Source organism: Phasianus colchicus, chromosome 10 (assembly GCF_987193195.1).
Source record: "Phasianus colchicus chromosome 10, bPhaCol1.hap1.1, whole genome shotgun sequence".
Taxonomy (NCBI): domain Eukaryota; kingdom Metazoa; phylum Chordata; class Aves; order Galliformes; family Phasianidae; genus Phasianus; species Phasianus colchicus.
Window position 1 is genome coordinate 23,120,044 of NC_143445.1, and position 26,756 is coordinate 23,146,799.

General features: G+C 38.2%; 1 long non-coding RNA gene across 8 annotated transcripts in view; it reads left to right on the forward strand.

Moving 5' to 3' along the window:
* The window catches only part of LOC116243385 (uncharacterized), a 120,927-nt gene that overhangs the window by 34,354 nt on the left and 59,817 nt on the right, over positions 1 to 26,756 (forward strand). For 7 of the 8 annotated variants that reach the window (XR_016469805.1, XR_016469807.1, XR_016469810.1 and 4 more), the window contains one exon: positions 18,565 to 18,667. This is a non-coding gene — a long non-coding RNA (uncharacterized LOC116243385). Of the gene's footprint in view, positions 1 to 14,751; positions 14,861 to 18,564; positions 18,668 to 26,756 lie in introns of those variants that run through there. The other variant, XR_016469808.1, reaches the window with a different exon arrangement.

Here is a 26,756-nt window from a genome sequence, read left to right on the forward strand (position 1 = left end):
ATGAAGATAATAAGACCCTCCAGGGCAATAATTGCTTCGCTGTAGGGTGCTCCTGCATCTCAAATTGCTCAGCATCTGGGTTTTAAATCATTTGTGCTCCTGGTGGGTAAAACTGCACGCTAAACAGGCAGGCAGACAAGTAGCATTTTTAAACTCGCACAGCATGATCATGGCATGTGCACATTTAGGGCTGAGCTTATTATTATCAGGATCTGTTGTCTAAACCAGAGAGACAGACACTAAAATAGATTTTATATGACGTTCTTCTAATAAATAGTTTTCATAGACAACGTAAACAGTTGCCCAGTAGTCACAGAGCCAGTGTTTTGGATGTTTATATATGACACTGTCTAGCAGAGAAGTGTTTGTCTGCAGAGCTAAGAAAGCATGTCATAAATTGCTGTGTGTGTGTGTGCTGTGGTGGACAGCTGCTTTGAAATTTGTTGCTAACATGGAATGGAGGCTTTAACTTGGTAAGAAGTGAAGCGATTCTGAATATAGAAAAACATTTATTGAAACTGAATCAGTGTTTCATTTTTACTTGGACTCTGATGAATATTTTGCCTGTAGCACATCTGCCTCTACTGGAGTTTCTGAGTGCTTGATGGTTTTGCGATGCTGACTCAGTTCCTTCTGTCTGTCGTCTATATGGGGATCAGCGTTGGGGTTTCTGTTTCTAAAGATGCTGCTGTTGGGAAGAGCTCCCTGAGGAGGTGGTGGTTTGGAAACAGCTGGAAGTCCAGTGTGTGAAATATGGATGTGCTTCACAACACCAAACAGTTGAAGTGTTGCAGCAGTGAGAAGGTTTGCACCCATGCTCAATCCATCTCAGTTTTAGCACCTTGTGTTCATGTTTCATAGTTATAAGACCTGCTGCTTGTATTTCAGACCTAGAGATGGATTTCTGCTGCAGCCCTGTGGTAGGACAGGCCGATGTGTCATTGCTGTCTGTCCTGGCTGCAGGTCTCAAGGCACCTGTCTGCTCTGCAACCACCGGCTCGGAGAGGCCTGGAAAGGCTGTGACTTGCCTGACATCTCTTTTGACAGCAGTGGCAGCTGCTTTGTGGTTTTCTTTCTTTCTGTCTTTTCCTGTTTGTTTGGTTTTTTTGTGTTGTTTTTATTTTTTTCTTTAGATCAATGCTTTGATCTGATTCAGCTCACAGTAGCACAAACCTTGTGCTGGTACAACTGAGGGAGCAGCAGGAATTAGCAGAGGGAGTGGTGGCTGCACACAGCAGCCCTTGTTCTGAAAGAAAAACACCTTTAAGTCCTCTATAACTGTGTCAAGTGAAGTGCCCTCATTCTCTCTCTTACAGACTTTTTGTTGTTGTGGATTTTTCTCGCTTTGTTGCTACATGCTTTTTTCCCCCATACAACATGTTGTTTCAACTCTGCCAGTACTCATCTGCCATCTCATTAGTTGCCTTCTTGCTACTGCCGCACTTCAGGAAAAAAGAAAGGAGAAAAAGTCTGTGTAGACTTCTAGCAGAGAACTGAAAATTAACATTAGGGTGACCATCACCTGGTTTTAAAAAGTCAGAGAGAATAATCTCTTTCCTGGCCAAGTAATTCTGGCTGGGAGGTTTGCTTGCTGACTCAGCCACTCATGCAGAGTTGACAGTGCCCACTGCTCCGGGGCCTTTTCCCTTTCCGCAGTCTGAAAAGGTAGAGTTTGCCAGGCAAGTCTTTCCAGTGTTTGCTGCTTTCATGTTTTTCATCCATGGGACTTTATAATGTGCATCAGCATATTGTATGATGATCCTGAAGGTATTAATTATGATGACTCTTGGTGGTTTGTTTTTTTTCTTGGCTGTTTGCCACGCCATTTTTTTTTACTCCATTTTTTTCATGGGGAGAGGCTCAATCATTTGGAAGGCTGTTCTGCCATCCAGTGTCACCCTTTTTCATGTCTGTAATCATTCTTTATATAATCTTAATTTACCTGACATTGATCATCTTCAGTTTTGAGGAGAGGGAAAAATAATTTCTAAGAAGTGTAACAGACATGAGACTGTGATGTTTGGTAAATCTCAGAATTCAGAATTTCAGATACACAGGTAGGGCTGTATTCATCTCAAACCAGCAGCATCTTAAATTATCTGTTATATGAAAGGCATGTAGGAACCAAACCTGATTTGTACAAAACACAGTAAAACACTGATGTGCTGAAAACTCCATCAACTCTGTTGCTGTATGTTGCTTACTTTAGTAATAAGTGGATTCTGGGCCTAATGGGGACCGATTTGATAGCTGTGAGAAACAAATGATTCATGTGATTTATACCATAAATTGTGAGCCAGGTGTAAATCGCAGCTTCATCTGAACTATACTTGTGACTGTGCATACGAATGCGGAAAGTGCTTGGTTCCTGGTTGTATCTCAGCACAAAGCAGAGAAGCTCTTGTTTGCTTTTGGGGCACAAGGAAACCTTGGCTGTACTTAACGTCCAATGGTATGTTCACCAGGAAACCAGAAATCTTTGTCAAAAAATGATAAGTTTCAGCCAAGGGAATTTTTGTTTAGCCAGATCCAGTAGATTATAGACTTCTACCTGAAGGCAGAGAAGATTCAGTTCCTTAAGATATATAGCCCACACAAGAGTGATACAGCTTTTGCCATGTTAATGAAATATATGGAGGCTTACCTTTAAAGGGACTTTTCTGCTTTTACCCATATAGGTCTAAGGCAATTAATCAATAACTAAGGACAAGGGGTGCAAACACATGGTCTTTGATATTTAATAAATGGATTAACAGAGTCCACTGCTTAATATTCAGCCTCTGCCTTAGGAGTATAAATTAATAAGCATTAGTTCCTTTTTAATGAGGAATTTTCCCTTTTAAACCTGAATGAATTATCAAAAAGAGTTCTGGCAGAATTTCAAAGACATTTTCTGACCTTCTAGTATTCTGGCCTGCATGAATTTTTAACAAGATGCTATATATCTGGAAGGTCTATTAGAATTTGGCTGCATGAAATCTGTCTGCCCTCTAGCCCCCCACTTCTTTATTTCCTTCTTTTTTTTTTTTTTTTTTAAATTTGGACAATTGAAGAGGAAAAAGGAAAAGTATCTTCACTAGCAAGGAAATGTTTAATTTATGTAATTGAGGTTTTAAGGAAGAGTCCTTATTTGAGTTAATAAAACCACACGCTTTGTTTTTAAATGTTCATGGTGGCTGCCAAAAATCCTTTAATAACAGTGACATTTTCATTTGTATTCATTTTTGAGTAGTATCAACAATGTAAAGTGTTCCAAGATCTGCTTGAAAATGCACACTTTACAGTATATATCATGCCAGCCTTTTTTCCTACTTTCTATTCCAGAAAATCTTTGAGAAACTTGTTTATTTCTAAATCTGTTCATAAAATAAATGCAGTAGATGAAAGTAGATGTTTTAAGTATTTGTAGGCTAATTTTCAGCATAATAAAGAAAGCTTATTGTAATTTTACTTGCTTAATTTTTTTAAAGGGTTGTTCTGTGACATTTTGAAAAGGCAGTACACCCTTTTTCATTAAAGGTTGTAGTTATGCAAATTTTACTGATGCTGCTTTGTAATCTAAATGTCACTTCAAAATAATACTGTATATGTTAATGAAAACTGAGCTATTTAACTTCTCAAAATTACAGTATCACTTGGTCCAACATATGGGATAGTCTGTTAGCAGGTTATTGCTCTGAATCGTTGCTGCAGATTCCATGCTTCCATTGCTCACTTCTAGTTCCTATTCAGTACCATGAATTACATGCCACCTCCTGGAACTATCTGGGAATTTTGATCTAGAGTCTACTGACTGAAAAGCAATTAGGAGCAACTCTTGCTCCTGGAGATGATTAATGTGCTGCTCCCTCATCACAAGTATCAGCACCTATATACACTAGAAAAGAAGTGATCGCTACGTTTTAGTAAACAGATTATTAGAAAGTGGTTGCATTAAGCCTGTTAATCAGTAGTGCCAGGAACCACTAATAGGATTTCCAGGTCAGTATTTCTTTTATTTTGCTTGTTTCAGGGGAAAGTTAATCCCTTTGATCAAAATACATCCCCAGGGTAAATCCACAGGAACCCTGTGGTCAATAGAATTGCACCTCAGGCAGAGCTTATCGACGCTGAAGGACACTGATCATGAAACTTGGGAATTCGGAGAGTTTTGAATTCCATTTGAATAACAGCTGGTCCCTTGAGTCTGGGGTTCACTGACACTCCCCACTCTATCTCTTGGTTGGGACCACCCAAGAGTAGAAGATGATGTTTAAAAAGATGGCTGCTTAAAAGCTGGTTATTTTTTTATGTTACTTTGTCAGAACAGCTTAATCACAGAATGGCTTGGGTTGGAAGGGACCTTAAGGATTGTGAATCCCCAAACCCCTTCCACAAGCAGGGCCACCAACCTCCCCATTTAATACTAGACCAGGCTGCCCAGGGCCCCATCCAACCTGGCCTTGAACACCTCCAGCGATGGGGCATCCACAGCCTCTCTGGGCAGCTGTTCCAGCACCTCACCACTCTCATAGTAAATAATTTTCCCTGACATCTAACCTAAATCTTCCCTCCCTCAACATAAAACCGTTTCCCCTTGTCCTGCTGTTATCTCCCCTTTCAAAGAGTTGATTCTCCTCCTGTTTGTAGGCTCCCTTTAAGTACTGAAAGGTTGCAATGAGCTCACCCTGCAGCCTTCTTTTCTCTTAGCTGAACAAGCCCAGCTTCCTCAGCCTGTCTTCATAGGGGAGGTGCTCCAGCCCCCTGATCACCTTTGTGACTCTCCTGTGGACTCTCTCCAACAGCTCTCTGTCTTTCTTGTACTGGGGGCTCCACACCTGGATACAGTACTCCAGATGTGGCCTCACAGGAGCGGAGTAGAGAGAGACAATCACCTCCATGTTTCCACTGGCCATCCTGCTTCTGATGAAAGAGCTTAACTCAGGATCGACTCCACTGTGACTTTGTTTTCAATTGTTATTGTTGAGCATATATAATGTCATGTTTCTAATTTTTCTTTGTGAGGATGGGGGAAATACGCAGTTCAGGAATGTTTTGATTTAACAGTGAGACTAGGGCCTGCAATAGCTTGTGCTAGTACTTGTTTGCTGATGTTGTATACTTTCAAGGATGCAAAGGTGAATGCATCACTTATCAGAGGTCAGTAGGGGACTATGTCCTCATTGTACTTCTCAACCTGAAGTCATTTGGCTCTCCCCCAGCAGACAACCTCACAGTCCCCATCAGACTGTGTGGTGGAGGGGTGGCAGGAAGGTGTGTTGGCCCTATCCATCTCCAGCAAGAGGTGATGCCTTGTGTGAGGAAGAAAATCCCATGGGCCATGGGGGGAGGGAGTCTATTTATCCTCATTTTAACATGGAATATGTGAGTACAAGAAGAAGAAGGTAATTGGACTGACAAGGTGAGATGCGTAATGCCAGTATACTTGAAAACTGAGGTAGGAAAAAAAGAATGAAATCTCAGAGTGGTCAGGTAGGTTGCAGGAGCCCTAAGGGTATGTAACAAGGCAAATGAGAGACCTCTCTCTTAGACTTCTTTTTAGCTATACTTTATTTTCAAATGCTGCACTCGATCTTCCTCTGTTAAGACTGAAAGTAAAATTAGCTTGAGCCAGCTGTTTACCATTTGTGCTTTGGCACAGGCTACTCACTCAACACTGAAAAATGCATCATGATGATTAATGCCTGAACCCTAGGACATTGTATGGGACAGGATGCATGACAACAGAACATTTTATAGAGATATTGACAAGCAAGGCTTGAGGTCTGTGGAGAAGAACTTGGGTGTTCTGGTGAACAGCAGGTTGACCATGAGTCAGCATTGTGCCTTTGTGACCAAGAAGGCCAATGGTATCTTGGGGTGCATTAAAAAGAGAGTGGCCAGCTGGTGGAGGGAGGTGATCCTCCTGCTCTACTCTGCCTTGGACAAGAGGCCACATTTAGAAGACTATCTAGCTCTAGGCTCCCCAGTTAAAAAAAAAAAAAAAAAAAAAAAAAAAGACAGGGATCCTCTTAGAAGGTATCCAGTAGAGGGCCACAAAGATGATAAAGGACATGGGACGACATCTCTATGAGGAAAGGCTAAGTAACCTGGGTCTGTTCAGCCTGGGGAAAAGAAGACTGAGGGAGGATCTTATTAATGTTCCTAAATACCTAAAGAGAGGTAGGAGGTTAGGCTCTTCTCGGTGATGCATTGCAATAGGACAAGGAGCAGTGGCCTGCAAATTGAATGTAGGAAGTTCCATCCAGACATGCAGAAGAACTTCTTTACTGAAAGGTAACAGAGCCCTGGAACAAGCTGCCCAGAGAGGCTGTGGAGTCTCGTTGTATGGAGATATTTGAACCTGTCTGGATGCCTACCTATGCGACCTGTTGCAGGGTACCTGCTTTAGCAAGGGACATTGGGCTTGATGACCTCATGAGGTCCCTTCCAATGCCTGCAATTCTGTGATATGCTGTGTTTGGAGAGGACACATTTGATGGTACAAACAAGTTTGTTTGATAAATTAGAGATTAGGTTACGTGCCTGAGACTGCAAATCTGTACTAACAAAGTGCTACCTGGACTGATGCCACAGAACTGTCAGGGCAATCGGAGAGTCTTTGCACTTAAGAAATAAAGGATCAGTGTGCCTGAGGAGATGATGGAACAAAGGGAGAGTGGAACTGAAGGTAGGGCTCAAGTATCCTGATTTAGTTCAGTTATGTTTGTTAGACTGTGGTAGAGGAAATAATGATGGGATTTTGAAGACCGCACAGTTGTTAATCTCCCAGATGCCACCAACTGTACTTTGGAAATGCTTCCACGTGTCTCAGGTCAAACAAAAATGCCATCAATACCTATTTAATTAAGCCAGGTCTCTGTGACAGTACTATTGACTACAGTGGAGAGCAAAGTGCTATCTGGATAAATGGAAGAACAATTAAGAACCTGTTAGAGACTGTTGTGCTTCAGACAAACTATTACATGCCCCCTAGAAAGCAACAAACAGAGGATCTATTAGGATGGAAGTATTTTGCAAGCATGATTTGAGTAGTTTAAACTCAAAAAAAAAAAAAAAAAAGGGGGGGGGGAACACTGTGGACCATTGTGCTTATCTCTAAGAATGTAACAAGTCTGTGTTACAGATGTGTTACATCTGTAGGCTGCATAGGTCTACATTTACGAATGATATTTTTTCTGAACAGATCCTTGCATGTGAATGTTATCTACTTCTATAAGGTAGTTGAATTCTGTTTTTTTCCTTTTTTTTTAATCTCTCCAAATATAATATTTTGAATTTCAAAAGATTTTGCTTTGAAACAGCCATCACTTCTGTTTTTGTTTTCTTCATACATTCCATGATTTTGCTGGCAGGAAAATTCAAATGCAGCTAGTTTTAAATAATTAGGGAATATTAATAAAGAGTGAATTTCCAACCAGTCTATATGGCATTTCACACAATCTATTCTAAGACGTGCTCTTCCAGTCATGAACTAGAAATTTAGTGGGTTATTTATGATGTATGCCAAATGGGCAACTTCACAGATTTTAAATATTGACTCATAAATTGTAAATACTACTATTCACAAATATTATTTGTAGAAATTAATTACAATTAATAATTGGTGTGCTAATTATTGACCTCTGCTGCCAAAGGTTCTTTGCGTATGGAAGACATAGCATATTTTTCTTGGTGATCTGGAGCACAGCTGCAATAATAGATACTCTGAATTCCAACTGGAATGTTCAAGCTTAAATCAGGCATTGAATATGAAGCACTGTGAAGCTGCTGAGTGCTGTTTTTTGTCTTCCATTATGGTGGCTTGCCACTCCCATTACTTCAGTTCCAGCAATCAGTTGCATTGAAGAAACACTACGGTCTCCATGAAAACATAGCGGATTTCTGGAATGCAGTAAGAAAATATTCCTTCTTAATTCAACAAATACAAGTTTACATCTGAATGACTGTAGATGCTTTTTCATGCATTTGCATTGATATATGCTTATACAAACCCTTGCTTTTTTCAATTCTGAACTTTGGAAAATAAATAAATGTATAGCTCTTTTCAGCTGTAAGAATTATGTATATTGCTCCCCCTACAGCTGTGAGAGGTTTTCAGTCTCACAGCTTCAGGTTTGCTTCTCTGCTAATCTTTGACAGTTCATTGTCTGATGGTTTACTCAACCCAAGATTTAACTAGACGGGCCTTTGCACTTTGTGTGGTCTGTAAGTTTGATCTGTGCATAAAAGGCCTTTCCTCCTGAATACTATTTGATGTAAATCAAGCCTTAATTTCCCATGTCTCTACATTGTTTCAGGAAGGCTGTAAGAGTTGACATCAGCTGCAAAAAGAGGGGCAGAAAGGCAGGCGGGATTGAGGATTTACTGATCTTTGGCGCTCACAGCAATGCTACGGCTGTGGCTGCTCTGCAGAATGGTTTCATACCAAGATGAAGAGCAGCTTGCACACTTCCATGCTCAGAAGCAAGTTCTGAACTCTGCCTGCGTTTTCTGAAATGAACAGCAAGACCTTTGCACAGGGGAGATGTGGCTGTAAGGAGAAAAATTGAACCTAAAGACAAACCGTGGACACTTTAACATGCATGCAGAGTACTAAAAGGAGGGGAAAAAAATTAACTTGTGCTGTTGTTTTAGTCTGCTTCAGGAGAGAGGCTTCACTGCTCCTCTGAGCTTGAAAGGAGTTCTAACCACACCTAATTGAGTTGAACTTGGTCTCTAATCACATACAGATCAAAGCATTACGTGATAGAGGCCATAACACTTACTAAGAAAAAAAATTCCATTTTTAGTAGTTCTGGAATGTGGTAGAGGATGTATCACAGCTGGTTTGTTGTTATTGATATGTGCATTTATTTGCTAGTCATCAACTAGCTTTGCGTTTGTTATTTCTGAATATTTTAAGTCCTCAGTAAGTGCACTTGTTAATTTGAGCAACTGAGCATGTAGCTCCATAATGTTTGTCTTTATTTGGTTGCAAAACAAGCAATTTTTTTGTTTTGTTTTTAGAGAAAATCCCTGGAGAACCAAGTAACACATACATCATATAATATGCTGTTTGGAACTACATCATTTTATTCTATTTGTAATTTGTTAGTCATTTTGCTTCTTACTAACAGTAGCTCTTGTTTCACTAAATCTTCTGGGGATAGAGAAATAAGATATTTAAGAAAGCAGGCATCTCCAGTTGCTTTACTGGATTAAAGAAGAAACATAGATTCAAAAGGAAAATGAAAATAAATGCGTATTTGTTCTTGAGATAATATGTTAACATAATTCCATTATAAGTATTTATCTCCAATCTGTCTGACTCAAAAGATTTGAATATAATAAATCTCCAGTACACCAAAAACAAGAGTTGATAAAGAAAGCATTGTTCTAATTTAATGTGTTTGACAAATTACCTCAAAGGCAAAAAAAATTACTCCATTTCTTTTTTCCTCTTCCAACAAAGAAAAAGCTCACATCCTTATCACATTACAACTTCATGTTGCAAATGTTGTTCATAATTAAAACTATCTATCTTTTTTTTAATCAGAGAGTACGGTTCAACCTGGATTCTGGAATAAGCTCCAGTTCAAGGCTTAAAAGCTGAATTCAGTAGTGTTTTTACCTAAGTGGTGGCAGATGAGCATACTGCCATTGTACAAGCCTGCTTACTTTGTGTTGTGCTTTGGTGTAGGTTCTGCAGTATTTTAAGTGGACAGCAAAAGCAATAATCCCCTTGTAGTTAGAGTTTGTTCACTTCCATGCAAGCAATTTTTCAAGATTAATTTGGATGTGAACAACGAGGGAGATGGAGGAATGGAAACGAAACCACCACTCAGTCAAATTGTTTCTGATAAGTTAACGTGAAACCTCCATTGTTGGCAGAAGATCTATATCAAGTCCCTCCTTGGCTTCCATTTTCTGTTGAGAGGTGGGGATAAGCTTTTTAAATTGATACAAGCTTAAACATGCTTTCTAAAATTGTTCATTAAATTTGAAAAGCTGTTAGGACATAAAGTGGCACACATTAGGGGTAATTGCCCTGCATCTGTTTTGCAGAACTGTAACAATGATCCTAGTGTAGCAAAAGCAGTAACCACTGCAGTGGTGCAAGTTGCACGTGTGATTAAAACCTGAGCTTATAAAAATGTCAGTTCCCCAAATAGCCTTGTGTGTTCTGACATGGGTGTGCAACAAACCTGGATCTGTGTTAGATCTGATGTATTAATTACCTCATTGAGATAAGTAAGCTGTTTTCTAGTACAAATGAAGAAGGGTATTTAAAAATCAGGTTGGGTCAATCAGCTTGTGATTTTCTTGATAATTTTTTGTGTTTGTTTTGTTGTTGGTATTTTTAAACATTTATTGTAGGCATCTCATGTACTTCTTGATGATTTGTTCAGATGTAAAAGACCTTTCCCCCTGGGGTTACATGCAGGGCGTGTCTTTTGATCTTCACACCATCCAGGTGATGTTCATAGTAGCCATTCATATCACAGTAACTGGGACAACCACATTTCTTTATGTCTAGATTTGAGCATGGATGAAGTGGGGAAAGTAGCTGTAGTGGAAATGCTAAGTCACAGCTTGCAGCAGTGATGGAGCACCTGTTGGCAAGGCAGGGCCAGCCCAGGGAGCTCAGGTACGTCCAATGTACTGGAGTGACTGGAAAGTGTGGAGCAGGGATGCACTGCTTTCCAGAACTCATTTGAGGGTTGGCAGTGGAGGTGAGGGCATCTCACTGGAGATCCCCGCGTACCTCTGAGGCCTTCCAAAGGTAAGCAGCTTTTTTATTTCTGTGCCCATAGCTGTTGCATTTTTTGAAAATCCTTACTTGCTGCAGCCTGGGACCTTCTGCTTTACTGTCATTGCTGTGCTTTCTATCCTGTTGCAGTAGCTTATTATAAAGTGGGAAAAAATACATTCAAAATAACTTTCAAGTTAAATATCAGGCACCTTATCTGAGCCATGTAGACACAAGTAGCACTTGTGTTAAAATACACACTTGTAACAATAGTCACAGAGATGCTGTGTGCGTATAGTAACTTCATATCTTAATACAATGAATACTGACCCTGTGTCCAAAAGTATGTTGCAGCATTCTTTGTGATGCGCTTACTGGAGAGGAGGAAAGAAAAGGATAAACTATGCAAACTTGGGTAGCCTTCCTGTTTTTGAGATATGCTCAACTTGTGATTCCAGAGTGAAGATGAGAAGGGCAGTGTAGATGAGGAGTGCTGGAATGTACAATTAGTTGACTTTTTGTTTTTCTTCCCTGAGGTTATCAAATCTCTCTTCAAGTCTCTTTAGATCTGAAGCAGATTTAAGGAGCTATCATTTATTTGTCCTGCCGTGTATTCTGTAGGATAACTTTTCAGTTTGGCTAAGTTCCTGATAGCTAAAAGTCACTTGCACAATTTTTGCCAAGGACGTGCTTGATCAGCTGCACTCAGGTAGGAGGTAAAAGCAGCTCTCTCCTGGGCTTTGTAGTGAGTCTTCGTGTAGATAAGCAACGCAGTCCACTGGCAGCTTGAAAGTGTCTATGCTGTTTGAAGCAAAGTCTATAGACTCTAAGCTATGTTCAGTTACTTTGATAAATGCATAGCTTAAATATTCTCAGCCGGAGAAAAGTTTTTAAAACTGGTGGACCACCTTTCCCAAGCTAGTGAAAGCTTCGTGTCATTTGCCTCTTTTTTTGTTTTTTCTTCTCTCCATATACAAGGATGAAAGACTAAAGCCCATTATACTTGAAGAAATGTATTTTGATTCCTTTTATATTGTCATCTTTAAATATGGATGTTTTATGACAGTATTGTTGTAAATCTGAGATGATTCTTTTTTCCTTTGAAGCTGAGATCTATTTTTCATTTTAATGTCTACTAGCTTCATGTTGCCTGCACTGTGAGATTCCTGTGAAGATGCAGTGCTTCTGCTTTTCCTAACTCTATCATCTTCTTCTCAAATGCAGAGTTGAATTCAACTTTGATATAAGAGGGGCTTAGGAAAAAAAAAAAAATTGTTCTCTGCCATGGGCAGTCGTTATAGTTTTTGTTGGTATCCTCCTATTTATAGGCTGTGTTTTAATATTTCTGCATTCTGTTTGACTCTAGAATTTTCTGCTAAGATACAGGTATCTGTTTGACTAACTCTGAACAGTGCTTGCACTTAAAATGTTGCTTGGCTTTTTAAATATACCTGGGTAGCATAAGCAGTGGAATCTTATTCTTTTCCCTTTCTTGTGTTTATCTAGAAATTTCTCACTAGTTCATTACTTATCAGATTCTTGGTAGCAACTTCTGTGGTTGTTTCAAGTTGGTAAACATGGATCCATTTGATTTATTTCATACTTCGAATATTTATTGTTTCCCTTCACGTTTCTGTGATAACAACACTTATTGAGTGCCCAAATTGCTATGATATCAGTACAGTAGATGTAGAACTGCATAATTCTGTTACTGTCTCAGGGTGGTCCCTCTGTTGTATCCTGAAAAATCTTCTTTTCCAGAAAATATTTCAGTGAGTGTATGAATACATTGATCACGTTTCTAAACATACATAGTTGTTGGTCATCTGGGGGGTGACGATGAATTTTAAAGTGTTTCTTCAAGAAAAGATCAGTTTCATCTGTTTTCTTCTTCTGCTTTGTAGTCACTATGTCTCAGCTTGGCTGAATCCTGCATGTGATTTCTGCCTCTTTTTTCAGCATTGAGGAAGGCAGGCATTTGTGCTTGGCAGGCTTGCAGTAGCTTGGGGATGGGAAGTTCTTTAGAAGGAAGAGAGATTTCAGATCCTCTCTGTAACTAACAGTTGTTCCAAACCAAAAAGACTGCCGTGAGTCTTTGTTCTGAGGTGAACTCTGCAAGGGCTTTAGTGGCAGTTTTTTTTTTTCTGGTCTTTTAAGCCTTTTCCTGATCATCTGTTCAGTTTCTGCTTTCACTGGGTTAACTTGATTTTTCCACTCTACGAATATTTTTTTAATCTTTCGGTCTCCTAGAACAAAACTGTCTGCTCTGGATGATGAGGTACTCAGCTGCATGACATCTCTGCTTTTAGCACATGAACCCATGATATCTCACTGCACCTCTGGCTGATATGGTTGTCAAAAGGAAAATGACAAGGGGAGAGATTGGTTGTGTAGTAGGATGTCTACCATCAAGAGTTTCAGAGGATATTTATCTGCAAGGAGTCGTTCCAGAATAACTCGTTATTTTTCTGCCTATTAACTGTATTTTTTAATAGGTTTATTCGTTTAACTCCAACTTGTCTCTAATATGAAGTGCGTTCTGCTGCAGGCAAGCCTCGAGTAATACCATATTTGAATCGTTCTCTCAATATTCCTTGGAGTAGATGAATTGCTACAAATACCATACATTAAAAATATTTTGAAGGCTTAGCATAACATCTACCTTTTTCAGTATGAGAAAAACTTTTTCTCTTGGAGTTTTATACCAGCCTACAGGCTTGCCTTGAACTGAAACCAGTGCTTGGCTTTCTTATTCTTATTTGGTACTTCTGGTCTTTGACATTGGCTGTTTTCTTGTTTCTAGCAAGATATAGTTTTTAATTTTATGACTTTTTTCAAGAATTTGTTTCAGATTAACATTTACAAAATGAAGTTCAGAGGGAAATTGCCACTGGAAGGAAATAGAGGTTTCATATAGTGGTTAACTTTTCTGCTAATCTAGTATTTAAATAGGTTATATTGCTGACCAGCAAGTGCTACATTTTGCATATAGGCAGATGGTCAAAGTCTGCAATTCAGTATTTAAATTGTTGTCACTTGGTCCTTAGGCTAACCGCAGTGCACAATGGAATTCATCCTGCATATTTCTCATGTGTGCCTATTTTGCAACAGTGACTTAACCTTGTGGTGCCGGGTTCAGGGATATCCAGTTTTTTAAAGCTCTCTACCAGCTCTTCATATTTGAGGATTGCTAATTTTTACCCCTAACTCAAACAAAATAGCATTTACTTTGTGTAGCCTATGGGGCTTTTTTCTCCCTTTGGTACAGCAGGCTGACTTTTTCCCTACCAGCCTTTTAAATACTTGTTGTAGTTAAGCTTGAATATTCTTTTGATGCTCCTACTTTGAAAAGACTTGTATGCTACTATTAACAATTGGCAATAGCCAGTCATTGAAAATACTCTTGATTGGTCCTATAAAGGAAGTTCTAACTGTATCAACCTGGTTCTGTAAAGCATCCAAAATGTACCTGAAAACATTTTCTCACAGATGCAAATAATGGCATTTCAGTGATAAATGGTTCATTTACCAGTATAAAAATGGGCACTTTGTGATATCACAGAATAATAAAGTGGTACTATATTAGCACCTGTGAAGTGTTGTTTAAAGCTCCTCATAGCTACTTATGTGACTAAGTGGCGCAATGAGCCAGGGCATGCTGACAGACCTCCAGCTGCGCTTTAAGCTGAAAAGTTAATGCTTGATGCAGTATCCTTAGAAGAAGCAATCAGCACATTTATATAATACAACACACCTACTTCTTATCCCCAGATCATAATATTAAATTGTGTTAAAACAATATTAGGAGCACAATATTTGGAAGAGTCCAGCTTGCATCCATTTTGAATCAGCATGTAAGTGAGCTGAAGTCTCAGATGAAGCACAACTTAGATGAGTTTTCTGGTGGTATGCTGCTCTGTAAGTCAGATCTGTCACAACACAGCTTTGTGAATAGAGCCTTACACGTTTCAGAGGTGTTGCATAGAAAGTGAAAAAAATGTAGATGCACACTCAGCAGAAGGCATTCACCTGTTCCTAAATTTCTGTGTTTCCTATTCCTTATCAAAGCAGATCTGATGCGCGTGTATGCAGCTTGGCATCATGGAAAGTACCTTTCTGCTGAAACAGGTCTGTGATCTTTGCTTTTGTTGTCTCATGGTAGAGTATTTAACTGTTTCTGAAAACATTTGAGTACAATGTAAATGTTGAAAACTTTGCTAGAACTGCAGATGTCCATGGTTGCCTGACTTCTTCATACTCAGCTAGAACATTGCTTAGTGTAACAGTAACCAAGGGCCTGGATATGACCTGGAAATTTTTAGAGAAAAAAAAATCTCTTGAAATTAAACACATATGAAGCATAAACACTTATTTCTGAGAAAAGCTGAGTATTGTATTTGCAAAGTAACCAAATAGCAGTTTGGAATTAGTTGGGCTTGAATTGTTGAGAGAACCAAAAATGGAGTAGCATGCCTGGCAAAGTACTGAAATCATGGTTTTCTGCTCTGTTGCTGGTTGTTACCAGTCTTGACAGTGCAGTTTCAGAAGCGTGGGAGGAATTGGCCATCTCTACAAATGCTTGTCAGAGTCATAAAACTGGTAGGTCAGCAAGTGGTCTTGAGTGGCATCAATACAAAGAACCCGTACTTAAATGGAGCGATTTGTTTTTTCCAATTCGTTTTGTAGCTACAAAGAAGAGAATATTTTTGTGCTCTACTCTGAACATTATTCCAGTATATAAAAAGAGGGTTCTTGGAAAGACATTCTTTTAGCTCATCGTCGTGTTCTTTTCCAGCCTAGATATAAGGAGAAAGTTGTGGGATTTTCCCCACTTAGAGTATTATAGCAAATATCTGGGTACTATCCAGAAAGGAGATCTGAGAGGAAAAATTATTTTTCTGAGTACTGTTGGCAAGGATAAAGGTTTTTATTACTAGCTGCACATCATAACAATAAGAGCTTGAAAAGAATTATTGGGCCACTGACAGCAGTGTAATGAATTATTAATACAGAGTAGTTTATGAAAATTAATGTTTACTTTTATTTGAAGTTCTACTCTTTGAGAATGTGAGTAAACCAGAAGATGGCTTTGCTGATTCAAGACTAATCAATACCTGAGGGATCTATTAAGGTCTTAGTGCAGACCATTAGGGTTGTTCGCAAGAGTCTTACTGAAGTCAGAACACAGTATTGGGCCTCTCTTGGTAGAGGAGAGCCCGTGTACCTTATTTTATGTTCACACCAGGGAAATAAATATGACTTTGAAACCATCATTGCTTCTCTCCCTTTATCCTTTCAGCGTGTTTTTAGATTGAGTAAAAATGGTGCTTTCTCCCTATTGTACTGAAGTGTTACAAGCAAAAAACAAGGAATGGAAAATGAGCGTTTTCTGCATTTATTCCTTTGTAATGCATGTATGTATTTATCACTCCTTTTATGAAGGATTTCAAACAGACTCTGAATGGTTTTGCATTCAGAAACCTATGTTCTGTTATCATATATTTCTTCACAAGCAGTCCAGCTGACTCAAAGATTACTTTGTCTCATAAAAGTTGTAAAAGCTCCAGACCTAATTAAAAGCCTACAGCTCTTGCTATACTATATTGCCAGGTTAGCAAATAGTAAAGTACTGGAGCTTCAGTGCCCTACTCCTGCTTTTCAGTGTGTTTGTGGGTGACCACTGGAGAGAACTCTAAGAAAGCCTTTGAGCCAACTTATAGTGAATCACATTTGTATTATCAGAGCAGGCTTTGCTGACTTCCAGTCACTTACATACTTGAATATCTGTTGAGAGAGATGGGATTGCTGGTCAGAAATTTACCATAGAAAGGGAGGTTGAGCAGCATGTTAGGTTTTGTAAATCATATCTGAGTACTTTTGGACTGATAATAATGGAGAGATCCTCCTGACATTCTTAAACTGTCGTGTGGCAGTTGTTGTTTTTTTAAGTACAGTAGGTTTGCTCTGTCCTTGATGTTTGAAGGTATTTAAGTGGCTAATGGGTAGGTCAGAGCAATGTTTCACTTGAAGAACAAGCTTGCTTTGTTGTGCTGTGGTGCAGGTTTAAGTAGAATGCAAAGAAGCAACTGATACCCAGAGAAATGTTGATAAATTTGCTTTGTATGCCTCTTTAAAAATGAATGCACTTAAAAGAGTTGGTTAAAGTTATAGCGGTTTTCAGCTGCTTTCTTTCAGAAATATATAGCTGAATTTGGTTTTATATGTAGAAAATCTATCTCTGATTAAATAAATATTCTGAAATGTTTGGAAACGTGAGAAAAATAGGAAAAGTGAGTGGAGAGTTGCGTCAATTGCATTGTGAGTGGAGGTGTAAGACATTGGTTTGACTAATGCCCTGGACACCTGCTGTACCAACACGTTTTCTGAATTTTAGCAGGGAGCTTTTAATATCTTTTCCATATATAGCTTGCCTGGTAGATATGAGAAGGTGTTTGTTCCAGAAGAAACAATAGCAACTAGGAGTGGAAATTACTGCCAGCTCATCAGATGCAATTGTATAATAATGAAAGCTAATGCAAGACAACATTCAAGGTTATTTTTAAATCCTTGTAAAGGTCAATGTATTCAATGGTATTCAGTTCCAACTGTTGAAAGAGTTCTTGTGTTTAAATATGATGTCCTTGTTATTTAGGAAATAAGAGATCTATATTGGGAAGGGTACACAGGTCATATCTGTGTCTTGTCTTTGCAATATTTAGTAAAACAATGAGAGACGTATCAACCACTGATGGTTTTTGTCCCAGGAATTTGTGTCCTTCTCTCCCTGTCTCAAGCTGCTAAGTTCATTACCAGAGAAAGAGCAAGGCGCCTCTCTTGTGAACCTTTTCTACCCTGGGTAGCCATGGAGAGGAGAATGTTCCAGATTGGTCTAACCTCTGGAAGCTCTCAAAATGTCATTAGATGTTGTAAAAATGTCACCATGTAAATGCTGTAATTTGAATGGTCTTTGTAATCGTGACTTTTGTCCTTCCAATGAAGTTCAAAAAATTAGTGCAAAAACTAAAAAAAAAAAAAAAAACAAAAAAACCCACTCAGAAGGGAGGAAAAAATGGAGGCGCTGATGTTTTCTAGTTAGAGGTGTGTACATTATCTACTTTATATTGTTAATTGTTGAGGAATATTACAAATGTGCTTCCCAATATCATTCACAAAATGCTATCATTACATCTAGGAGAAATGTCAGAGTGCAACTTTCACTCTCATGGAGAGTTCTTTTCCTTACAGCTGTGTAGGTAGGGAACTCCATAGATTTTAGGTTTAGATATACTTAAGTTTATGATTTTCATCTTTTTGTAATAAGAATGGAGTGCATATGATCCATGAGCTAGAACAATCCTCTTAGAGGGAATCTCAAACTTTATTATCCAATCCTTCATATGCGTTAGGCTATTCATATTTCACATATTTACTTGTAGCTCTGTTTATTAAAAAAAATCATTAGAAAGGTAACAGCAATGTTAAACTCTCAACATGTGATTCTCGTCTAGAATAAGCTTAGCTGTGCTCCATTTGAATAGGAGAAATATTTCTACATGAAGGTTTAATACATCTTCGCAATGTAATGTGGGCAAAGTAGTTTAATACATAATGCCTAGAGACGGTTTTCATAAATATTTAGTTATCAGGCTCCCTTTATCTGCTGGGAGATAGACATTTAGGTGCTTTTGAAGGTGCGGACTGTAAGACCAGCTAAGATGTTCTAGTCAGCGTACAAACTTGCTGCTGCTTATTTTACAAATCAGCTATCTTGACAAAGGACAGCTAGCAGCTGGGTGACAATGGTCATATTAAGTCTATTTATTTTTTTCCAGCATTTTCAGTGAGATTACAGGAAGATATCATAGAGAAGGAAAAGTACTGAAGAGAAGGAGGCTCTGAAAGAAAAATGGCGAAACAACGAGCAGCATGGAGGAGGTAATTCAGAGAACAGTTTTTATATTTGTGATGTGTACACTGACCTGCACCATGCCTGGCTCTAATTGTCTGGTAGAAATGTTTAGCTTTCTTGGATATACCAGAATATATATTATGTTTCTTTAAGTTCTTTAAGGCAATCAGACATGGAGTGAGTAGCAGATGCTTGGTTGATAATTTGAAAGAGCAGTTCTGAAATTACTTGTACTATTCTATGAAATTAGGTTGGGAAATGTACAGTAATTATACAGATTGATTTCAAATCATGCATCAGAATGTTTGTTTACTTCCTTAAGGAAAACTCTCATGAAGCAGCTGTGTCATGCAATAGGTACAGTATGTAATGTTGCTATTTAGAGTTCCCTGCTCCTGGGACAGGTGCAGCTCAGGAAAATTTTTTGGACAGGACCCTTAGTTGTGGTTATGAGAAATAAGGGTGGTCATTTTTATGCTAGAGAAGCTTCTGTGCTTAAAATCTGTCTCCTTTGAAAGAGTAATTGAGACTGACAGGCAGGATTTTCAACAGCAGTTGCGAGTATCTTCCTGTGGCTCATCAGGACTGCACAAAAAGTCTCTGGGAGGCCTTAAATCACAGGATAATCATATTGTCTTGAAAGTATGCAAATAATTGAATAATATTCTCTAGAAGTCCTTTTAAGGACTATTGAACATAGCTAATTTGCACGTGGGATCAAAACATGCTTATTTGCTTTTAGGAAAGTTGAAATTGATACTTCTGGGTATTCATTTTTGCAGTTTTGCTTTCTTTTGGCTTGCAAAAGCATACGTATCTTGAGACCACTAAAGTAATCATGGAAATTGCTGAATAGCTTTTCTTTTCCCATCTGTGGTTGAATCTCCACTGTTTTGTTTTCCCTTTCGTGTTTGTATAAGCTTTCTACATTTTAAATGAGATTAAATGGATTTATGAAAGCAGTCTCTTGCTATTTGGTTGGCGTTGGAAAATATTCTCTTATTTTAAGAGGAGCTTCAGCAGAGTTAAAGAAACTGATCAAATTGGGACAGCCACATTAGAAATGGAACTATCCAGAGGGTCAGATTCTCATCCTGGTTTTCTAGATCAGCCTTCAAAATAAGAAGTTGAGACGTTTATGAAAAATAATATTTTCTTGTGAGACCCTGTATTTTCTATTTGTCTGCACTTGACTAATTTGTTCTAGGTTACACTGAAAAATTCAGTTTGAAAAAAAAAAAAATGGGTGATACTGAACTGGTAACATAAGTCAATCCAGAAACTTCAGGGGGAGAAACGAGTACGAAGGTTATAAAAGACAGAGACGTCTGACTCCAAATTCTAGCCCATTTAAATGCATGCTTCCTACACGCGTTACACATTTTCACCCCATTAAAAAGCTTACTCCCCTTACTCTTTTCTGTTTTTTTAATTATGTTGGGACTTTGGAAGAGGTGAAGTACTGCTCATGACTTCACCTTCATTCAGTTTTCCTGTGTCAGATTCTTTGAACTCCTGCAGATATGAGTTTTGCAGGAGATATGGATTTTTGTCAGTATTGCTCAGAATGCTGGTATCGATGGTGGAAAAAAGTTACAGAAACTCAAATATTCTTATTAATTGAATTCCTATCTCAACTTACAGTGTCAGCAATACTCTGAGTTGGTTATGTCCTCATCTATGGTAACAATATCTGTATCAAGCTTGATTTCAAACTGTTGAGATAGTACACCATTAAAAACTCATCCCAGTGTGAACATAGCTGCACCAAAAGGTTAGTTGTGTAATAGCGTCTTAAAATCTTGCCAATAAATCAAGAAAACTGGATTTTTTTAGGTTAAATTAATGTCCATTGACACGCCTGTATTAGCTGCATCAAACACGATCCTCTCAGGAGCAGCTTTTGTGGTATAAGTCAAGGGTCTTTACTGCTTTTTTTTCTTTCCATTACTGTCAGTTATTAAAACTTCAATTTAATAGGTCTGTGGAGGTATGCATTTTCAGTAATCGTGCACAGGTACAGTAAATGCAGAAATTTAGAGACATGTTAATGGCTGGCTGTAGCAACTAATTCTAGTACAAATGCTGAGTGTGCCAAACTCAGCCACAAAAAGCTCCATGAAGAAATAGAGAAAAGAGTGCTACAAGGTGTTTGGTTTTTGTTTTGTTTTTAAAGCTGTTTTGACTCCACTGGTTGCAACAATAAGATTATTGCCAGTTAACTTGGATCCGAGGAGAATTTAGTACAGCATACTGTGTATACTTCTCTGCAGGTTTCTTCCTGTATCGAAAACAGCATTGTGTCCTTAGCGCTTGCTAGTAAAGAGAAAGTATATACTACACATCTCTGAACAGCACTGCGTGGGTGATGGAGCGCTTCTAAAAGAATATCTGTGGAGGAAATAAACCCATTAATTGAACAGAATTATTGTGCACCATAGCTACATGTTTGAGAGGTCTCTGTAGTATTCAAATAACTATTGAAGCTTTATCCATTACCCCCACTGGTGCATGCTTAGGCAAATTAACTCTTTTATATGTAGATCTAGAGTAAGTGGTGTGTTATAATTAAATGATTCTTTTGGGGGCAGTAAACCTCTCTTCAAACAGCTTGAATATTAGTGTAGTCGTTTTTCTTTCAGCCCTACTAATCACAGCAAATTTAGCTTGCACAGCCAGAGTCAGGGTGCACGTTACAGGACACTGACATTGGTGATGAACAAATCCCATAAGTACCGGTGTTTGGTCTACAAAAGGATTTTATCTGAAGTTGATGTAAATTTATCTGGATTCTTGCTGTTCAGGAAATCAGGTTGCTCTTTTAAAATACCTGTTACTTAAGATATGTGCAGGTCATAGCCAACCCAGCTGAAGCCTTTTGTATGACTGGCTTTGGATTTGACTGGGAGATCTACATCAAAGATAAAATTTTAAAATTGGACAACAACTAAAAATTTCAGCTGTAGAAACTTTTCTCCCCAGAATCTGAATCGGTTGTAACTTAGTAGACTTCAGTCAGATTTGGAGTGCTCCTTGTGCTGGATGGAGAAAGGCACGAGGTACTGAATCATAATTGAACAGACTCATGGGTACCTAGAAGAGAACTTAGGCCAAAATCTCCTGGATTGACTACTGACTGCTGGGAGCTGATGTTTTCAACTATGCCTTGTTTACTGAAAGTGCCAAATACCTATTTTCTGAGAACTGGACTCTATGGGCACGACCTGTTCTGACTTGTGCTTGTAAAGCTAAATGTACCACGTTAAATTCTGTAATCTCCTGAGACTGCACAAAGCTGCTTGAAAAAAAAAAAAAGTGTTAGGACTCAGATTTTGTCTAGAAGATAGTCTTTGTATTATTACCAATTTTAGCTGTGGATTTTTCATGGATATTTACCATAATTAGTAGGACAAAAAATATACTCTTGCCTTCTTTTCCTTTAATTGTCCTAATCCAGTCACGTGAGTGTGTATCTGCAGCTACCTGAATGAGTGCATCTAGCACACTCCTCTACTGACAGCTATATCATGTCACTGGCAGTGATTTTCTCCCTTTTTTGGGGGGGAAGAGAAGGGAGTGGGAAGGAACTCATTTGCTTTAAGGCCCTGCTCTGTCTGGAATTTTACATTCTTCTAGAGAAGGATATCATCACCTAACGCTCCCTTTCCCTCAGGCATTCTGAACTGCCTGTCAAGTGTCTTGGTGCTTTCAGCTGTAGTGTCCAATATTTGCCATTCGGAAGTTCTCCTGTTATTAAAAAAATCATTTAAATAAGACTTGTATACTACTTATGTGATTATAGTATCCAGCTAATTATGAACACCAGAGTTGTGAATTCCAATAATCCTTAAAAAAAAAAAAATAATAATAAGGCTGCAGGATACAAAAGAGCAATCTCATAGGACCACGAGTTGCTTGCAGTTTCTACATTCAACTTGCATATGTAGAACTCCCCGCATTTTCTGAAGGCAGAATTTTGTCCTGGCAAATCTCTTCAGAGGAACAGTGTTCAAAAATGATCCATCCGTTTTGTTTGGCACAGCTTTAAATTGGAAATTGGTGCACTTGGAACAAACAAACTCAGTGTACATATAAATGGCTCAGGCTACTGGTATGGATTCTAGTATATGATACACACAAATTTTGTTGCTGATGTTCCCATAATGCTTATGTTCAAAGATCAGCTACAATAAGAAGACTGATCACTTGTAAAAAAAACATCTGAGTGGCATCATTTTACTCACCTCTGAAGGTACTACTGCCTTGTTGATAAGCTGGAAAGATAGCACTGCAGAAATTATCATGATTGGCACTAAACGAAAGGTAAAAAATTACTGACAACTGGAAGGGTGGGTTGGAAGGGCTATGCCCCACTGAAGCTAGTGATGTTAGGATGGCTTTTCTTACATATGGTTATGTACTTACTGTAACACAGCTTCTACTTTGTTCTAACCCTTTAATGCACAAGTCACACCGAATTTTCTGTTGAGAGTTTAAATTTCTGCTACATTAGACTTTCAGGATTTTATTTCTGCTGAAGAAGGGCGGTGATCTCTTTGATTCTGCTTTGGCACTGATTAACATTGTGCAGTGATGTTAATTAGTCTGCATAGATTTTCAAAGGTGGTAAGAGACGTAACTTCTAAGAAAACCTAGGAGGTGTTTTCTTGTTCGTTGTTTTCACGAGCTGAAAATTCATCCACTAAGGATTTGATGAATGTTAGAAATTGCAGAAACATTAATCAGTAATTGATTTATTTCTGTGCTTCATGTGTTGGTGAGTGTCATCAGTTCACTTCCGTGGAAGCGCAGCTTATCTCCAGCTGTAATTCATAACCATTGCTTCAGCTCTTAGCATCAGCAGGTTGTTTAACCTTGAGGCTACTTGCTGTATCAGTGGCGATGCCTAATGTGCAAATGTGCTATTTTGTAATGCAGAGATTGTACTTTAAGTGTCCTACCTTACAGATTGCATTAAGTTTTCTAGAAGGTGAAGCATTATTTTCCACATCTCTCCTGGGATGTATAGAAAGCCTACTGAATTCTTTAAAGCATTGGTATTTAGTTTGCTTTCCAGTCTTTTGCTATTATCAGATACCAATGGAAATAAATAATGTAACGTGCAATAAAAAAATGATGTTTCAGCATTATGTAAAAGTCACTGTTGTTCCGTTTACTTTGAGATGTTTTCTGAATGCCAAAAATGGTCCTTTGACATCTTATGGAAATGTTGTGTATTTCCACATCAGTAAATATTTTCTGGTAACTGTCAAGTCAGGAAGAGTCAAGAGTCATAAATGCTAAGATGTGGGAACAGGGATCTGACTTCTGAACAACTTCAGACCTGAAGGAAGCTAGAAACTTCCGGGTTATTCAGGAGCAGGAAATAATGTATTCTTTTTTTCCATTTCCCTCCCTCTTGACATGAAATACCTACCAAGTTCTCATGTAGGTTCACAGCTCACCTTGGGCAGTGACCACCAGGTGACCACCAGGTGATGATGAACCGCGGCAGTTTTAGCTTTCTCAGGGGACTTTATATTAGACATAAAAAGTTGTAAAAAATAAAAGCTGTTTTTTACAATGGCTGGAAACATTCTGAAGGCCCGTGTCTTTGTCTGAAATGAATTTTGTTGAAACTGAAGCATGTGTAAATTGGTTGAAACTTTGACAACGTTTTTGTTGTGATACAAAGGTAGGCTTATGGTCCTTGATGCCACTAGTTGAGTTCTGGATAGGAGAGAATCACTGGTTTCCTTGTTCAACTTATGCCTGCTAATTATTGCAGTGATGGGGAAAGAGGGTCTCAACTCTTAAAAATAGCCTTTCTGCCATTCTGCTTTTTAAAATGCAGTTCATACTCTACCTTACCTTACCACCTTACAAATTGTATATGCAATTGATTCTAAATAAGAAATTTTCCTCCTGGGGTGTAACTCTTGCACAACTTCCCATCTTTTTCACTTCGTTAATTAGTGGAAGAAGTTACTTCATTATCTTCCCATAAACTTTCTATTTATAAGCATTTCTCAGGGTAATTAAGCCGTTTAAGTAACTCAGTTGATAGTGTACATAGTTTTATTTACAATATAATTAGGGCCACTACAAGAAGAGAACGAGCAATTAACAATTTAATCCTTGTGAAGAATCTTCTGAGTTTTAGGTTTGACTTTTCTGTGCTTTTAATCCCTCCTCTTCAGGAATGAAAATTAGACAAATACACACTGTATTTAAAATTATTTCAAGGAGAGAATCACAGTTTGGGGAATGTAATTGACTTATTTGCAAATTGCATATTTTTTTCCACCCTGAGCGGTGTCACCTTGTCTTTCAATAGGTACTTGGGATTCCAGGTTTCTTCTTCTAGCTTAGACATTGATTCACTGTCTGGCCTTAGGAAATCTATTATCACACTTCAAAATTTATGTGCCTGTAGCTACGTTTGGATACTTGAATAAGTGACCTGAAGACTGTTGGAAAGCAAGTCATTTATGTAATTCTGTGACTGAGAAGGCCAGCAAAAGCTGAAGATGCTTAATTTTACAGTGATTAGTGCTATTCACTTAAACATTTGCATAACTTTTAGTAAGAAGTGGAACTGAGTACCTAGTTTGAAGTAATAAATTTTGATTCTTCTGTCATTCTCTAAGAACATCAATTTATTTATATGTAAAATATTTCTACTATACCCACGATTCTACAAATACTGGTTTGTCTGTGTTAGCCAGGTCATAAGCAATTACTGTGTCTGCTGAATGTATGCGAGCAGGGAAAAGTTGTCTAGATAATGAAATGGTGCCATGACAGTGATTGGTAAGAAACAGTAATTAATGAATGTGAATGATCATTTAATTTATAAATATTTCAGTAAAAGCTACTACTTATTCAATGAAAGTCACTTGTGCTAAGTATCCAACTGTGCAGGTCCCTTGCTCTCTTAAAAAAAAAAAAGAAGAGAAAAGAAAAACACATTTCGAGGGATGTCCAAAAGTTATTCTGCAGATTAAGAAGAAAAGAAAAAAAAACCCACAAGGTGCACTTATGCTTCCATGAGGAGATTAGAGAGCAGCATGTGTAGAGTATAAATGCCTTTGTATCTATCTCTCTATATAGATAAATATAATCTTGCAAGTGACTTTGATGTTACCCTCAGTGTAAGTACTGTTGACCAACAGTGCTGGGGTAGACAGGGAGGGTATGTTTTTGGAGGAAGTATTTCTGGGAATAAAAATACTGAACATCCCTGTGTGTACGACTTCCATCAATTCCATTTGCTATTTTTCTTCTCCTGCAGTATTTGCAGATTTGACTGCCAATTACATGTGTGCACTCCTGTAGTTTGCATCCTCTTTTCTCCTTTGGTTCACTTTCAAGAATAGTTTAAAAATTTCTAGGCTTAAGTAAAGATTTATTCTTTGAAATGATCAGAATTGTTCTCTTAAAAAATACATGACTTGATTTGATGTTCTGTTTTCTGAAGAAAGTTAAACATGGTTCCCTGCATATTTAAAATGATGACCCTTTCTTTTAAATTGCTTATGATGGTTAATCAACAAATCAAGACATACTTCAACTTGAATTAAGGCTCAGCAGAAATGCAGAAGGGTAATGAATGTAGGACAGGCAATCATCTGAAAATTGAAAAAGTACATTACAGAAAATGTTTATGGGACATTGCATTTTTCAGAAGGCAGATACAGTTGCTTCTGCTGCTTCAGTTATCAGGAGTTTTGATAATTAGCTGAAGTATAATTAACCATTAAGTCAAGGGAGTTATATTGTTTCCGTGTAAAGAGGTTTCAATATTTCTGTATGCATGATATGAAATAGTTTTATCTTTGTTTTAAATTATTCTGGTAAAGCTTGCTTATATCTCCAAGCGTGAGTAAATTATACAACACTCAATATTACATTCATGCTGTTCTGTGTGATGTTCATTCCATTTTCCACCAATGGAATTCTCTCAGGTGGGTCTCAGCATCTTGTTAGTGCTTTGTCCATTGGCCAGGATGACCCAGCTGTTTGGAGGCCATTTGGCTTCATGTAAGTTTTGCCATTCACAGCAGTTGTCATGCCTGCTCTTTGTCTTATGAGTCTTAAATGTGCAGTTGTGGC